Source organism: Anomaloglossus baeobatrachus, chromosome 3 (genome assembly GCF_048569485.1).
Source record: "Anomaloglossus baeobatrachus isolate aAnoBae1 chromosome 3, aAnoBae1.hap1, whole genome shotgun sequence".
Lineage (NCBI taxonomy): Eukaryota > Metazoa > Chordata > Amphibia > Anura > Aromobatidae > Anomaloglossus > Anomaloglossus baeobatrachus.
This window is the reverse complement of record NC_134355.1, coordinates 603,709,091-603,727,089: the sequence shown is the minus strand read 5'-3', so window position 1 is coordinate 603,727,089 and position 17,999 is coordinate 603,709,091. Positions and strand designations below refer to the sequence as shown.

General features: G+C 46.9%; 1 protein-coding gene across 2 annotated transcripts in view; it reads right to left on the bottom strand.

Moving 5' to 3' along the window:
- SNTG2 (syntrophin gamma 2) overlaps positions 1 to 17,999 on the bottom strand; it is an 873,134-nt gene that overhangs the window by 789,611 nt on the left and 65,524 nt on the right. The gene's annotated exons all lie outside the window — the stretch shown is intronic.

Sequence of the window (17,999 nt, the reverse complement as noted above, 5' to 3'; positions counted from 1 at the left end):
AGTGCTGTGTCCATGCTGCGGTATGTGCGGCTGCGGAATATGCTGCGGATGTCCCGCAGCCGCACATAACTGCATGTCAATTATTCCTGCGGATTTACCTGCGGAAATCCCGGCGCTCCACTATGGAGATAGAGGCCGGGACTTCCGCAGGTAATCAGCAGGAATGTCCACAGGTTTACCGCAGATATTTCGCTGGAATCCCACAGCTAAAAATAGTTTTTTGTTCCGGGGATCAGCTGCGGGAAACCTACGGACTTACCTGAGGAAATATCCGCAGGTGCAAGCTCCCATAGGCACATAGCCTAAGGGCGGCTTTGCACGTTGCGACATCGCACGTGCGATGTCGATGGGGTCAAATCGAAAGTGACGCACATCCGGCGTCGCAGTCGATATCGCAACGTGTAAAACCTTTTTGATACGATGAACAACCGCAAAAGCGTCGTTATCGTATCATCGCTGCAGCCTCCGACATTTCCATAATGCCGATCCAGCGACAGGTGCGATGTTGTTCCTCGCTCCTGCGGCAGCACACATTGCTGTGTGTGAAGCCGCAGGAGCGAGGATCATCACCTACCTGCCTCCCGGCTGCAATGAGAAGGACGGAGGTGGGCGGGATGTTTACATCCTGCTCATCTCCGCCCCTCCGCTTCAATTGGCCGCCTGCCGTGTGACGTCGCTGTGATGCCACACGGCCCACCCCCTTAGGAAGGAGGCGGGTCGCCGGCCAGAGGGACGTCGCACGGGAGGTGAGTGCATGTGAAGCTGCCGTAGCGATAATAATCGCTACGGCAGCTTTCACTAGATATCGCACGTGCGACGGGGGCAGGACTATTGCTGCTGCATCGGTAACACATTGTTACCGATGTCGCAGCGTGCAAAGCCCGCCTAAGGGTCTATGCACACTGTATCAGAACCCTACGGCTAGCATTGAGATGAGAAAATCTCATATCATATATGTTAGATGGATTCATGGGCCAAGACCTATTTATACAATTGAGGTAAACAAAAGTTTCATTATTGCTTCCTTCTAGGTTCCATATGTTGGCATTAGAGATGGGAAAATCTTTGAAAATTTGAATTTGCCAACATTTGCCAAAAACTAGAATCTCGGAAAATAATTTTGAGCAAATTCAATACGGGATCATTTGTAAGTGCTCCTAAAATACATGTGGGTGAAAGAAGAGAATGAGAGAGAACACCCCATTCATTATAAGAGCTTACAATCTACAGGCGGGAGAGAAAGAGAAAGGACCACGCTGTCATTAACCTCTTAACAACCCTTGACGTATCCAGCACATCATACAAGTTGGTGCCTTCCAACCAATATGATGGACAGGGTACTCCATGGCAATCGCAGGGGTTCAGGCGCTGTACCCCCACGATCACCCCGAGGTCTCTGGCTAATGTTACATCTCAGCTCTGGCTGTCACTGTCAGGAGCAATGCCCACAATTCAGTCATGCAAAAAACCCCCTTTATTTTGTAAAAAAGCATTTTAAGCATAACAGTAGCCAAAACTACCACTGTAATCATATTGACCTGAGGAATAATGTCACGCTATCACCTATACCACATGGAGAACAGCGTAAAAAATAAAGTCAATTCTTCCCCTCCTTTTGATTTGTTTGTTCTACCTTTCACAGATCACAGTACGGTGATCTGTGGATGGCTCATATTTATCTTACACTCCATGCTGAGCGCTTATACCAGGGATTATGTGTAAATCTCTAAAAATCTCTAAAAATTCAGACAAAATTCCCAAAGGGAAATTCAATGTAATGAGGCAGAGGCAGAGGGAGTCACTTTGACCTCACGTATGGCCTGTGATCTGGCATTGTCTATCTTTTTTTTTACCCCTCTTTTCAGACGTGCATAAAAGTGTAGTCATCAATACTTTTGGTCACCATTGAAATGGAGGACACCGAGGAACAGATACCAAGCACAGTCCGAAGTAACTATATTGCTTCATTATTGAAGAGCTCTATCAAGGGGTTTACATGAATTACATATCTCGGGGATGTAAATGAAAACTCTGATGTAAGTGCTCAGCATAGAACACGGGATAATTGTGACCACACACAAAATGTTCTGCACCCAAATTGCCACCAAATAGTATTTAATCCAGCCAACAAAAAACAAGTCCCCACTCAGGTACATTATCTGTTAATGGAAATATAGGGGTTTTCATGTTACTGGTAACACAAAGGCACTGGAAAACTGGAAAAATGCTATGCCCCCGCTCTAGCGAAATCCAAGAAAATCCAGGAAAATCTGATCCAAATGCCCCGTCCCATCTGAGCCCCACAAAGTAAACAGCCCATGACTACATATTTGGCATTGTTGTAGTAAATAAAGCCTACTTAATTTACGGGGTGCAGGTTTGCCGAAGCACGAGCTGGACACAATGTACGGGCACTACAATGTACTGGACACAACGAGGGCTTATTTGCAATTTTTAATACTGCAATATTCACTGTGTTTGATGCTATGGGTGTTTTCCAGAGATTAAATTGTCACTACACCCATAGATGAATTCCCAGAGGGGTGTAATTTCCAAAATGTAGTCATTTAAGGGGGCTTCTGTTATTCTGGCACTTGGAGTCTGTGCAAATTGAGTCTGCAAGCTTTTCTAGGAAAATCTATGGTGCTGCTTTGCTCACGAGCCCTGCGGAGCAGCCAAACAGTACTGTGCAGTCACATGTGGGGTATTGCCACATTCAGGAGAAATTGTGTAACACATTTTGGAGTCTTTTTTTACCTATTGTTCTTATGAAAATTTGACTTCTGTGGTTAAAACAACATTTTAGTGGTAAAAATGTAATTTTTCTTCACCACCCAATAGTATAAAATTTTTGTGACACACCTGGGAAGTAAATATGCTCACTGCACCCCTAGATGCAGAGGGGTGCAGTTTGTAAAATAGGGTCACATTTGAGGTTTTGCTGTTCTGGCACCTCAGGGGCTTTGCCAATGTGACATGGCACTCGCAAGCCATTGCAACTAAATCTGCACTACAATATGACTCTCCTTCCCTTCTTTACTTTGTAACATGCCTACAAAATTGTTTCGATCAAATATTAGGTATTAGCATATTCAAAAATTGCACAACAAATTATAAGGTCCATAATCTCCTATGACTCTAATGAATTTGATAAAATTTAGGGTTAAAGCAACATTTTTGAGGTTAAAATGTATTTTTTCATTTTCAAGGCTCATTGTTATACATTTTCGTTGTAGCCCTGGGGGTTCAGGGTGCTCACCAAACATCTAGATAAATTACTTGAGGGGTCTAGTTTCCAATATGGGGTCTCTTGTGGGGAAGCTCTACTATTTGGGTACATCAGGGGCTTTTCAATGTCGACATGGTGTTTGCTAATGATTGCAGCTATTTTAGCATTCAAAAAGTGAAATGGTGCTCTTTCCCTTCCGAGCTTTGATGTGCTCCCAACAGTGGATTTCTACCACATTTGAGGTATCGTCATACTCAAATATTATGGTGCATTTTCTCCTGTTACCCTAGTGAAAAAAACTATCTGGTTGAAATAACAATTTTGTGGTAAAAAATTTTTTTTATTTTCATGGCTATGAAGCACCTGAGGGCTCAATGTGCTTACTAAACCTCTAGAAACATTCCTTGAGTGGTATAGTTTCCAAAACATGGTCCCTTTGGGGGAACATAACTATTTTGGCACATCAGGGGCTCCCCAAATGCAACATGGCATCCACTATCTATTCCAAACAATTTTGCAGTCTAAAGCCTGCTTTACACGCTGCAATGTATCTTACAATGTGTCGGCGGGGTCACGTCGTAAGTGACGCACATCCGGCATCGTAAGTACATTGCAGTGTGTGACAGGTACGTGCGATTGCGATTGAACGTTAAAACGTTCATCGCATACACATTGTACCTGTCTTTAGAATTGCACGTCAGATTGTTCATTGTACCCGGGGTAGCACACATCGCAGTGTGTGACACCCCGGGAACGATGAACAGATCTTACCAGCGTCCTGTGACTCCCGGCCCACAATGCCGAAGGACGGAGGTGGGCGGGAGGTTTACGTTCTATTGGCCGGCTTCTATTGGCCGGCTGCCGTGTGACATCGCTGTGATGCCGAACGTCCCTCCCACTCCAGGAAGTGGACGTTCGCCGCCCACATCGAGGTCGTATGGAAGGGTAAGTACGTGTGACGGGGGGTTACTCGTATGTGCGGCACATTCAACAAATTGAACGTGCCACACATACGATGGGGGCGTTGCAAAACGTGTAAAGCAGGCTTGAAATTCAAAATAGCTAACCTTCCTTTCTGAACCCTGCTGTGCTCCCAAATAGTAGATTCCCAACACATTTGGGGCATTGGTGTACTCTTTGGGGCTCAAGTAACATTATTGTGGAAAAAAGTAAAACTTTCATTTTTTTTTCCTTCCACGTTTCATTCATTCCTGTGAAGCTCCCGAAGACATTCAACTGGTTAACAGTGTGGGTGAATCTTGGATCTACAGTTAGGTCCAGAAATATTTGGACAGTGACACAAGTTTTGTTATTTTAGCTGTTTACAAAAACATGTTCAGAAATACAATTATATATATATAATATGGGCTGAAAGTGCACACTCCCAGCTGCAATATGAGAGTTTTCACATCCAAATCGGAGAAAGGGTTTAGGAATCATAGCTCTGTAATGCATAGCCTCCTCTTTTTCAAGGGATAAAAAGTAATTGGACAAGGGACTCTAAGGGCTGCAATTAACTCTGAAGGCGTCTCCCTCGTTAACCTGTAATCAATGAAGTAGTTAAAAGGTCTGGGGTCGATTACAGGTGTGTGGTTTTGCATTTGGAAGCTGTTGCTGTGACCAGACAACATGCGGTCTGAGGAACTCTCAATTGAGGTGAAGCAGAACATCCTGAGGCTGTAAAAAAGGAAAAAATCCATCAGAGAGATAGCAGACATGCTTGGAGTAGCAAAATCAACAGTCGGGTACATTCTGAGAAAAAAGGAATTGACTGGTGAGCTTGGGAACTCAAAAAGGCCTGGGCGTACACGGATGACAACAGTGGTGGATGATCGCCGCATACTTTCTATGGTGAAGAAGAACCCGTTCACAACATCAACTGAAGTCCAGAACACTCTCAGTGAAGTAGGTGTATCTGTCTCTAAGTCAACAGTAAAGAGAAGACTCCATGAAAGTAAATACAAAGGGTTCACATTTAGATGCAAACCATTCATCAATTCCAAAAATAAACAGGCCAGAGTTAAATTTGCTGAAAAACACCTCATGAAGCCAGCTCAGTTCTGGAAAAGTATTCTATGAACAGATGAGACCAAGATCAACCTGTACCAGAATGATGGGAAGAAAAAAGTTTGGAGAAGAAAGGGAACGGCACATGATCCAAGGCACACCACATCCTCTGTAAAACATGGTGGAGGCAACGTGATGGCATGGGCATGCATGGCTTTCAATGGCACTGGGTCACTTGTGTTGATTGATGACATAACAGCAGACAAGAGTAGCCGGATGAATTCTGAAGTGTACCGGGATATACTTTCAGCCCAGATTCAGCCAAATGCCGCAAAGTTGATCGGACGGCGCTTCATAGTACAGATGGACAATGACCCCAAGCATACAGCCAAAGCTACCCAGGAGTTCATGAGTGCAAAAAAGTGGAACATTGTCCAATGGCCAAGTCAATCACCAGATCTTAACCCAATTGAGCATGCATTTCACTTGCTCAAATCCAGACTTAAGATGGAAAGACCCACAAACAAGCAAGACCTGAAGGCTGCGGCTGTAAAGGCCTGGCAAAGCATTAAGAAGGAGGAAACCCAGCGTTTGGTGATGTCCATGGGTTCCAGACTTAAGGCAGTGATTGCCTCCAAAGGATTCGCAACAAAATATTGAAAATAAAAATTTTTTTTTTGGGTTTGGTTTATTTGTCCAAATACTTTTGACCTCCTAAAATGTGGAGTGTTTGTAAAGAAATGTGTACAATTCCTACAATTTCTATCAGATATTTTTGTTCAAACCTTCAAATTAAACGTTACAATCTGCACTTGAATTCTGTTGTAGAGGTTTCATTTCAAATCCAATGTGGTGGCATGCAGAGCCCAACTCGCGAAAATTGTGTCACTGTCCAAATATTTCTGGACCTAACTGTATGTATTGCTTTAAAAAGCATTTCATGGCTAATTAAGTAAATTATCAAGTGATGGGAAAGGTGCGAACTCAGCGTGTGAGCCCGCATCATATGCAGAAACATGGATGATGTCATCGGTCAAGAAAGGGTTAAGAAGTGACTTAAATTTGGCACCACAATGTCATTACCTGTAGGTGGACATTCCTCAAAAATTGATAAAACGACAAGAAGAAAATCGATGGAGTCAAGAGGCTTACAGCAAAATTAAAGGAGCTGCAGGAATTTCTGGCAGGTACTGATTGTGTACTGCATGTGACAATAATCTCACATGTTCTTAATATGTTTTGCCCCTGGAAAAGGTTGGCAAGTTGGAAGTCATTTCTTACAAAAAAAAAATCAAAACAGTTATGTTTTACTATAACCTACATCAAATCTGCCAAAAGCATATGTAAAACGTGTTATGGTCTGAAGAGACCAATGTTGTGGTATTTTTTTTGCCATAATTCCAAAACGTCTGTTTGACCAAACAACAACATACCCACAGAAAATCATGTTGGAGACAACTTTATTCTTTGAGGCTATTTTTCAGCAGATGAAACTGGTGTATTAGAGGAATTTTACCTATTAGTATGAATATGACCATAAGCATACCTCCAAAAAAGTCCAGATCTGAATGCAAATGAAAATCTGTCGGCTGAAAGAACGAGGGCACTGAACACAGTAGACGTTCTCACAATCAGACAGACGGAGCTCTTCTGTAAGGTGATAGACTACTACCCATGAAAAATGAATGCCATATTAATTCAAAACGTATTTCAAAAAAATATTACTTTAAAAGGGATCCTGTCACCAGATTTGTCCCCTATAAGCTGCGACCACCAACAGTGGGCTCTTATATACAGCATTCTAACATGCTGTATATAAGAGCCCAGGCCGCTGTGTAGAACGTAAAAATCACTTTATAATACTGAAGGGGGATACGGTGCAGACTGTACTCCGGTAACGGAGTCTCCTCTTTCGGCCTTCTTTGTCCTCCTTTTTCTGAAGCCTGGGTGCATGACGAGTCCTACGTCATCCACACTCGACGGCATTGAGGTCCCGCGCAGCTTATATATAAGATCCCACTTGTGGTGGCCGCAGCTTATAGTCACCAAATCTGATTACCTTTAAGGCTTAGGGGTGCTTCACACACAGCGAGCTCGCTGCCGAGATCGCTGCTGAGTCACGCTTTTTGTGACGCAGCAGTGACCTCATTAGCGATCTCGCTGTGTGTGACACTGAGCAGCGATCTGGCCCCTGCTGCGAGATCGCTGCTCGTTACACACAGCCCTGGTTCGTTTTCTTCAAAGGCGCTCTCCCGCTGTGACACACAGATCGCTCTGTGTGACAGCGAGAGAGCGACAAATGAAGCGAGCAGGGAGCAGGAGCCGGCGTCTGAAAGCTGAGGTAAGCTTGTAACCAAGATAAACATCGGGTAACCAAGGTGGTTACCCGATATTTACCTTAGTTACCAGCCTCCGCAGCTCTCACGCTGCCTGTGCTGCCGGCTCCGGCTCTCTGCACATGTAGCTGCTGTACACATCGGGTTAATTAACCCGATGTGTACTGTAGCTAGGAGAGCAAGGAGCCAGCGCTCAGTGTGCGCGGCTCCCTGCTGCCTGCACACACAGCGGCACACAGTGTGCGCTGGTAACTAATGTAAACATCGGGTAACCATACCCGATGTTTACCTTAGTTACCAGTCTCCGCAGCTTCCAGTCGGCGGCTCCGTGCAAGCGCAGCGTCGCTTGCACGTCGCTGCTGGCTGGGGGCTGTTCAGTGGTTGCTGGTGAGATCTGCCTGTTTGACAGCTCACCAGCGACCATGTAGTGATGCAGCAGCGATCCTGACCAGATCAGATCACTGGTCGGATCGCTGCTGCATCGCTAAGTGTGAAGGTACCCTTAGACAGGTTACCTTTAAGGCTATGCATATTTATGGAACCACATTACTTTAGTTCTTTAGTTTTCTTTTTCCCCTGAAAATATTTCAGTTTGTTTTTTAATTAATATGTACAGAATATGGGTGACATTAAAGGTTGAAAAAGTTCTAAAATGATTTTTAATGGTATGATTTTTTTCTTCTTTACATCTATTAGATGGATCTATTAGATACTGGCTGTTTGATCTCTGTCAAGTATGTTTAACTCTAAAACACTGTGGCGTCATAGAGAAAAACATATATTATTATTCATCGTATAGTTATTTAATTTTAAAGATTTGGCTTTTATGTACTCTAGTCAGTGGGTTTTTTTCACTTCAGAAGTAGTTTATAGTCTGTCAAACTCTCACCTATGGGCCAAATATGTCTCACAGGCCAATTTTTCTTTTCCCTGCGATGCTATTCTATATGGAACATTTTGAGGATGTCATTATTCTGAATGGAGCACTATGTGGGGGCCATAATTCTGTATGGAAGACTTTTGGGGGTCCATTAACATGTATGATGAACTATGCGGGGCCTACTATTCTGTATGGAAGAATCTTGGGCACATTATTCTGTATGGAGGAATATTTGCGGTCCGTGATTCTGTATGGAGGACTATGTGGGGCTCATTATCATATATGGAAGAATAGTTAAGGTCCATTATTCTGTTTGGAGAACTATATGGAATTCAGTATTCTGTACGGAGGACTACATGGGGCCCGCGACTAGGGCAGCCTGAGTCCTAGTCCAAGTTATTAATTTTGGCACTCTGTTTGTACATGAGTTTGACATCTCTGCTATAGTCCGAAAAATATTTTCTTAACCAAAATGTTATATTTCTAAGATGATTGGTTAAAATAGTATGGGTGTTTACTACAATTCCTAGGAGAATTGTCACACCAGTGGTCTAGTATCGTATATACTAAAGCGGGCTTTACACACTATGATATTGCTAGCAATTGCTAGTGATGTCAAGCGCGATAGCACCCGCCCCCGTCGTACGGCCGCTATGTGGTGATCGATGCCGTAGCGAACATTATCGCTACGGCAGCGTCACATGCACATACCTGCTCTGCGACGTCGCTGTGACCGGCGAACCGCCTCCTTTCTAAGGGGGCGGTTCGTTTAGCGTCACAGCGATGTCACAGCAGCGTCACTGAACCGCCGCCCAATAGAAAAGGAGAGGAGGAGATGAGTGGCCGGAACATGCCGCCCACCTCCTTCCTTCCTCCTTTTCCGGTGGACGGAGGTGAGGTGATGGTTGTTGCTCCTGCGGTGTCACACACAGCGATATGTGGTGCTGCAGAAGCGACAAACCACATCGCTACTGAGCAGAAAACGATATTTTATTTTAGGATGACCTCTCCATGACCACTGTTTTTTCCCTCTTTTGCGATCGTTTATGGTCGCTCAGAGGAGTCACACACTGCAATCTCGCTAATGAGGCCGGATGTGCGTCACAACCACCGTGACCCCGATGATATCTCCTTAGCGATATTGCAGCGTGTAAAGCCCCCTATAGGCTATTATCAATTGTTTTCAGTTTTGTGATCTTCTGTTTGAGGAAGCCCTACAGATGCTCAGTAGGGTTTATGTCTGGAGACATGCTTGGCCAGTCCAGCATTGTTAACCTCAGTTTCTTTAGCAATGCAGTGGTCATCTTGAAGGTGTGTTTGGAGTCATTATCATGTTGGAAAACTGCCCTGTGGCCCAGTTTCTGAAGGAAGGGAATCATGCTTTGCTTTAGCATGTCACAGTATATGTTGGTATTCATGGTTCCCTCAATGAACTGGAGCTCCCACAGCCGTCAGCAGTCATGCAGCCCCAAACCATGACACTCCCACCACCATGCTTGACTGTTGGAAAGCCACAATTGTTTTTGTAGTCCGCATCTGGTTGCCGCCATACACTCTTGACACCGATTGAGATTTTTTGGTCTCAATATACCACAGTATTTGGGTCCAGTAATCCATGTCCTTTATCTGCTTGTCTGTCTTCAGCAAATTGTTTGCGGGCTTTCTTGTGAATCCTCTTTAGAAGAGGCTTCCTTCTGTGATGACAGAATTGCAGTCCAATTTGATGTATTGTGAGTTGTATGTTTGAATCACTAAAATATATCTAATTTGAAAAGACAACCTCTGGATATGACACTGAACACATGCACTCAACTTCCCTGGTCCACCATGATGAGGCCTGTTCTGAGTGGAACTTGCCTTAATAAACTACTTCATGGGCTTGGCCTCCGTGCTGCAGCTCATTTTCAGGGTGCTGGGAATCTTCTTATAGCCTAGGTCATCTTTATGTTGAGCAACAATTATTTTTTTCACATAATTCTTTACCTTGAGGGGCCATGTTGAACTTCCAGTAGCCAATATAAAAGAGTGTGTGAGCGATAACACTAAATTTCATACCTGAGACATTATAGCACAAATGAGTGAAAAAATATTTACAAAAATATGAGGGTTGTACTCACTTTTGTGATACACCGTATATAATTGCTGTCTAATATCAAAGGAAAAAGACTTGATACCTTAAATTGTCATAATTACTCTGAATAACTTCCCGCACATTACGCGCTCCATTTCATCATGACTGCCTCCAAATAGAACTGTCTCATTTGTCGATAAAATACTGCATGACTTTTACGCTCGTATAAAATTTAATTAGAATTTATTTTTTTCCCATATTAAAACTAATTAACCAATTATGTATCCTAACAATTGTGTTGCAACACATAAGAATTGTGCGACATCCAGTAGAAAGGAAAAAATTGCCAGTGTGTTCAATGTAATAAAAGTAAATGGGTTTTAAAATATCAAGTAATAAAACAACAACAACTAAAAGGAGAAAAGAAATCTAATTAGAATTGATTACAAAGTCTACCTTAGCATGTGCGGAATAATTTACAGAAAACATGGCAAATACATATAGGTTATAGAAACAGCGGTCCTGTAGCAAAGCAATATGAATGTTATTTTTTATACTATTATTTTATTATTTTTTTTACTTATATAGCGCTATTAATTCCATGGCGAACCTGTGAGACTCCAGCTTTGGACACTAATCTATGAGCTGGAGTGGAGAATTTAGTGCATTTGTATGACAAGATCAGAAATTCATGTGCTGTGCTGCTCCTACCTGTTTTCTTTAAAACTTTTACCTTTAATGTTTATATCCACTGTTATTTAATATAGGTTTTTCATGCTTGTCCTCTGCTGCTACCTACTGGTCAGGCCTTTCTGCTCCTCTGTTTCTTCTTCTCCAGCCCATGGGAGTGTTTACTGTCTTCAGGGCCGTATTTGCTATTAGGCACTTGAGGGCACGTGCCTGGGGCGGCACCTTCCAGGGGGCGGCGCCAAGACCAAAACTTAATTTTTTTTTTTTTAAAATCTTCCTCCCTCCTCCAAACTCTTTATTAAATCCGGAGTCTTTTTGGAGGAGGGAGGGGGCGCCGCAGTCATTTATAGTCGCGTCTATAAAACAAGAGAATATAAATGAAAGTGTGAGCGTGCCGGCACTTCCGGGGTCAGAGGAGCTGCAATCAGCTCCCTGCCTCGACGTGCTGCCGTGCGCTCATTGTGCAGAGGTCACAGCAGCGTGAGGCAGCACCACGCAGAGGAGGACGGGAGATGGAGCCGCCGCCGAGGCAGATGTGAGATCCCGCCGCCACCGCCACCACCACCGCAGAGAATGGGAGATGGAGCCGCCGCAGAGGAAGATGGGAGGTCCCGCCACCGGGAACGGAAGATGCAGCCGCCGCAGAGGACCGGAGATGCAGCCTGGAACAGGTAAGCGCTTTACAGCCAAAGACAGCGCCGAACAAGCAATCATGCGAGGCCGCGCATGCCTACATGGAGGATGGGAGGATGGAGCATCATGGGGGTGCGCAACATGGGGGGATGGAGCACGATGGGGGTGCACATCATGGGGGATGGAGCATGATGGGGGGCGAAGCCTGGGAGATGGAGTACGATGGGGGCACATCCTGTGGGATGGAGCATGATAGGGGACGCAGCCTGGGGGATTGAGCATGATGGGGGGGCACATCCTGGGGGATGGAGCACGATTGGGGGGCGCAGCCTGGGGCATGGATCACGATGGGTGGGCGCAGCCTGGGGGATGGAGCACGATAGAGAGGGCGCAGCCTGGGGGATGGAGCATGATGGGGGGGCGCAGCCTGGGGGATAGAGCACGATGGGGGGCAGAGCCTGGGAGATGGAGCACAATGGGGGGCACAACTTGTGGGATGGAGCAGGATAGGGGGTGCAGCCTGGGGGATTGAGCACGATGGGGGGGACAGCCTGGGGGATGGAGCACGATGGGGGGGCGCCGCCTGGGGCATGGAGCATGATGGGGGCGCAGCCTGGGGGATGGAGCACGATGGAGAGGGCGCAGCCTGGGGGATGGAGCACGATGGGGGGGCGCAGCCTGGGGGATGGAGCACGATGGGGGGGCACAGCCTGGGGGATGGAGCACTATGGGGGTGGCGCAGCCTGGGGGATGGAGCACGATGGGGGTTGCACAGCATGGGGAATGGAGCACGATGGGGGGGCACAGCCTGGGTGATGGAGCATGATAGGGGAGCACATTATGGGGGGATGGAAAATGAGGGTGGTAATTAGTACATCGAATGGGGGTTGCAGTATGGAGAATGGGAGGCATGGTATGGAGAATAGGGTAACATGGGGGGACTCTATGGACATGGGGTAGCCTAAGGGGACACGTTATTGAAAAGGAATAACATGGGAGGGGCACGGTATGGAAAAGGGTCAGCATGGGAGTCTCGGTATGTAGGTGGCTTGATATGGAGAAGGGGAAGCATAGAGGGCTTGATATGGAGAAGCTCAGCATGGGGGGCTTGGTATGGAGGGGCTTGATATGGAGAAGGGGAAGCATGGAGAAAGCTCAGTTAGGAGCCTGGGATGGCTTGGTATGCAGAATTCAAAGCATAAGGCTCATTATAGAGTAGGGACAGCATGAGGGGGGCAGTGAAGTGGGGGCTACATGGAGAGGTGGGGATAGTGGAGGTCATAGTTCATAAGTGAGGAAAGTGTGGAGGATAAAATTCATAGTGGGGTGGACAGTGGGGGGTCTTCATTTGAGGGGGCATGGTGTGATATTTCACTACGGACAGTGTAGTGGAAATATGTTATAGGAGAGTATAATGTGGAGGCCGTATACTTTAATTGAGACGATGTGGAGTCATTTTTTGTACTGTGAGCTCAGTGATGGGTAATTATTTATTCTTGGGCACATCCTAGGGCTTACTTATGTTACTCTTTAGCGAGGAGCATTACATTGACACGGTTTGTCTTAAAGAGAATCTGTCACCAGGTTTTTTGCCACCTACTCTGAGTGCAGCATAATGTAGGGGCAGAGATCCTGATTCCAGTGATGTGTCACTTACTGGGCTGGTTAGTGTAGTTTTGATAAAATCACGGTTTAATTAGCAGTAGTTATCATTACAGGACTATTTGGTGTGCTGCAGGTAGTCCAGCATATTCATGAGCTCTGTATAACTGCTAGATCTGCAGCAGAGGAAATGACAGTAAACAGCTCAGTAAGTGACACATCACTGGAATTAGAGGCTCTGTATCTACATTATGCTGCTCTCAGATGGGGGACCAAAAACCTGGTGACAGATTCCCTGTATGGACACCATTTTGGTATGTGCTGCAGAAGACCAGACGAGAGGGAAGTCTTCGGAGACGCAGGACAATGTGTTGCTAAGAACAATGACATTTTAAAGGAGTCTTTTACTCCCAAAATGCCAATTAATCTGCAGACACATTTATACAGGGGACGTCACACTGGCATGTACAGCTTTAACATAATATTTTATTTTATATATGCAGACGGTTCTGTCTCCCCTGGTGCGGCCGATATCTTGGTGCACTCTTCTATTTGCATGTTAAAGATAGTCCCTTGTCTTAACTGACAGACGCCATTGGTGAGAGTCAGTCCTGTATAAAATTACTTAGTATTTCTGCACCTGTCCTGACACTGGAGGAGCAGAGTAGCACTCCAAGTGTCAGTGTGGGTGTGCATGCAATGTGACTGCATTTAGTTACATGAGTTAGTGTGGGTGTGCACACAGTGTGACTGCAGTGTTAGGGTATGTGCGCACGTTGCTTTTTACCTGCTTTTTACCTGCTTTTTTGCTGCTTTTTCTTCTGCGCTGTTTAATGCCAAAATGGATGTGTTCTTCTATTCAAGCAAAGTCTATGGGAATTTGGGTTTCTTGTTCACACTATGTTGTTCAAAATGCTGCCTTTTTGTGGCAGAACTTTGGTCAAAAACTCAGCTTTGCAGTGCAAAACCCAAATGGCAAAAACAATTGACATGTTGCTTCTTTGAAAAGCTGAGTTTTTGACCAAAGTTCGGCCACAAAAAGGCAGCATTTTGAACAACATAGTGTGAACAAGAAACCCAAATTCCCATAGACTTTGCTTGAATAGAAGAACACATCCATTTTGGCATTAAACAGCGCAGAAGAAAAAGCAGCAAAAAAGCAGGTAAAAAGCAGGTAAAAAGCAACGTGCGCACATACCCTTAGTGTGGGTGTGTACTCAGTGTGACTGCAGGGTTAGTGTGGGTGTGCACACAATGTGACTGCAGTGTCAGTGTGGGTGTGCATGCAATGTGACTGCAGTGTCAGTGTGGGTGTGCATGCAATGTGACTGCAGTGTCAGTGTGGGTGTGCACACAATGTGACTGCAGGTACGTTCTGACACCTGGTTGCTGCCTGTATTTGACTGCAGATTCAATGAGGAGGAAGGTTGTTGAAGTGAGCAGACCGCGCATAACAGCGCCGTGTCCCCCTCCTCACTGAAGCCACTCACTTGCTATACTTCCAGGTGCATCAAGTGGCAGCTATGGACACAGGATCCAGGCGTCAGCAGCACTGACATTATGAGTGTGCCGTTGTGCTCCTCATGTGCTGTGTGCACACCTGCTGTAACGCTTGGAGTGTGCCGCTGTGCTCCTCCAGTGTTGTATGCACACCCACTGTGACGCTTGGAGTGTGCCGCTGTGCTCCTCCTGTGTTGTGTGCACTGACGCTTGGAGTGTGCCGCTGTGCTCCTCCAGTGTTGTGTGCACACCTGCTGTGACGCTTGGAGTGTGCCACTGTGCTTCTCCTGTGTTGGGTGAATTGACGCTTGTAGTGTGCCGCTGTGCTCCTCCTGTGTTGTGTGCACTGACGCTTGGAGTGTGCCGCTGTGCTCCTCCAGTGTTGTGTGCACACCTGCTGTGACGCTTGGAGTGTGCCACTGTGCTTCTCCTGTGTTGGGTGAATTGACGCTTGTAGTGTGCCGCTGTGCTCCTCCTGTGTTGTGTGCACTGACGCTTGGAGTGTGCCGCTGTGCTCCTCCTGTGTTGTGTGCACTGACGCTTAGAGTGTGCCGCTGTGATCCTCCTGTGTTGTGTGCACTGACACTTGGAGTGTGCAGCTGTGCTCCTCCTGTGTTGTGTGCACTGATGCTTGGAGTGTGCCGCTGTGATCCTCCTGTGTTGTGTGCACTGAGGCTTGGAGTGTGCCGCTGTGCTCCTCCTGTGTTGTGTGCACTGACGCTTAGAGTGTGCCACTGTGCTCCTCCTGTGTTGTGTGCCACTGTGCTCCTCCTGTGTTGTGTGCACTGACGCTTGGAGTGTGCAGCTGTGCTCCTCCTGTGTTGTGTGCACTGACGCTTGGAGTGTGCCACTGGGATCCTCCTGTGTTGTGTGCACTGACGCTTGGAGTGTGCCGCTGTGCTCCTCCTGTGTTGTGTGCACTGATGCTTGGAGTGTGCCGCTGTGATCCTCCTGTGTTTTGTGCACTGACGCATGGAGTGTGCCGCTGTGCTCCTCCTGTGTTGTGTGCACTGACGCTTAGAGTGTGCCGCTGTGATCCTCCTGTGTTGTGTGCACTGACGCTTGGAGTGTGCCGCTGTGCTCCTCCTGTGTTGTGTGCACTGATGCTTGGAGTGTGCCGCTGTGATCCTCCTGTGTTGTGTGCACTGACGCTTGGAGTGTGCCGCTGTGATCCTCCTGTGTTGTGTGCACTGACGCTTGGAGTGTGCCGATGTGCTCCTCCTGTGTTGTGTGCACTGACGCTTGGAGTGTGCTGCAGTGCTCCTCCTGTGTTGTGTGCACTGACGCTTGGAGTGTGCCGCTGTGCTCCTCCTGTGTTGTGTGCACTGACGCTTAGAGTGTGCCACTGTGCTCCTCCTGTGTTGGGTGCACTGACGCTTGGAGTGTGCCGCTGTGCTCCTCCTGTGTTGTGTGCACTGACGCTTGGAGTATGCTGCTGTGCTCCTCCTGTGTTGTGTGCACTGATGCTTGGAGTGTGCCGCTGTGATCTTCCTGTGTTGTGTGCACTGACGCTTAGAGTGTGCCGCTGTGATCCTCCTGTGTTGTGTGCACTGACGCTTGGAGTGTGCCGCTGTGCTCCTCCTGTGTTGTGTGCACTGATGCTTGGAGTGTGCCACTGTGCTCCTCCTGTGTTGTGTGCACTGACGCTTGGAGTGTGCCGCTGTGATCCTCCTGTGTTGTGTGCACTGACGCTTGGAGTGTGCCGCTGTGCTCCTCCTGTGTTGTGTGCACTGACGCTTGGAGTGTGCTGCAGTGCTCCTCCTGTGTTGTGTGCACTGACGCTTGGAGTGTGCCGCTGTGCTCCTCCTGTGTTGTGTGCACTGACGCTTAGAGTGTGCCACTGTGCTCCTCCTGTGTTGGGTGCACTGATGCTTGGAGTGTGCCGCTGTGCTCCTCCTGTGTTGTGTGCACTGACGCTTGGAGTATGCTGCTGTGCTCCTCCTGTGTTGTGTGCACTGATGCTTGGAGTGTGCCGCTGTGATCTTCCTGTGTTGTGTGCACTGACGCTTAGAGTGTGCCGCTGTGATCCTCCTGTGTTGTGTGCACTGACGCTTGGAGTGTGCCGCTGTGCTCCTCCTGTGTTGTGTGCACTGATGCTTGGAGTGTGCCACTGTGCTCCTCCTGTGTTGTGTGCACTGACGCTTGGAGTGTGCCGCTGTGATCCTCCTGTGTTGTGTGCACTGACGCTTGGAGTGTGCCGCTGTGCTCCTCCTGTGTTGTGTGCACTGACGCTTGGAGTGTGCTGCAGTGCTCCTCCTGTGTTGTGTGCACTGACGCTTGGAGTGTGCCGCTGTGCTCCTCCTGTGTTGTGTGCACTGATGCTTAGAGTGTGCCACTGTGCTCCTCCTGTGTTGGGTGCACTGACGCTTGGAGTGTGCCGCTGTGCTCCTCCTGTGTTGTGTGCACTGACGCTTGGAGTATGCTGCTGTGCTCCTCCTGTGTTGTGTGCACTGATGCTTGGAGTGTGCCGCTGTGCTCCCCCTGTGTTGTGTGCACTGATGCTTGGAGTGTGCCGCTGTGATCTTCCTGTGTTGTGTGCACTGACGCTTGGAGTGTGCCGCTGTGCTCCTCCTGTGTTGTGTGCACTGACGCTTGGAGTGTGCCGCTGTGTTCCTCCTGTGTTGTGTGGATCACTATCAATCAAGACGCAGGACTGGCTATTATTTGGCTATATTAGGTGGTATCGGTGCACCCAGGCTTGGGCCGCGCCGAGGGTGCGCAGAAATGTCCTCATTTTCATATTAAATAAATAAGGCTTTTTCTGTAAATAGTAAAGGGAACTTGTCACACCATTTTTCGGTATTAACCTGCCCCCAATGTCTTGTTAGTGATGTAAAGTAAGTGATGCACATTTTCTGACTAATAAGACAATGGAGCAGTTTAATATTTAAAAAAGGACATGACCGGGTCCTTTTAAGCTAAACTCTATATGGTGGGAATTATTTCTCTACAGACCACGTCCCACATATAAATATTTCTGCAGTCTAGGTGTCATTTTGGAGTGACCGATTCCCTTGCGGTCAGCTTAAAAATCATCTCAGCCAACGTATC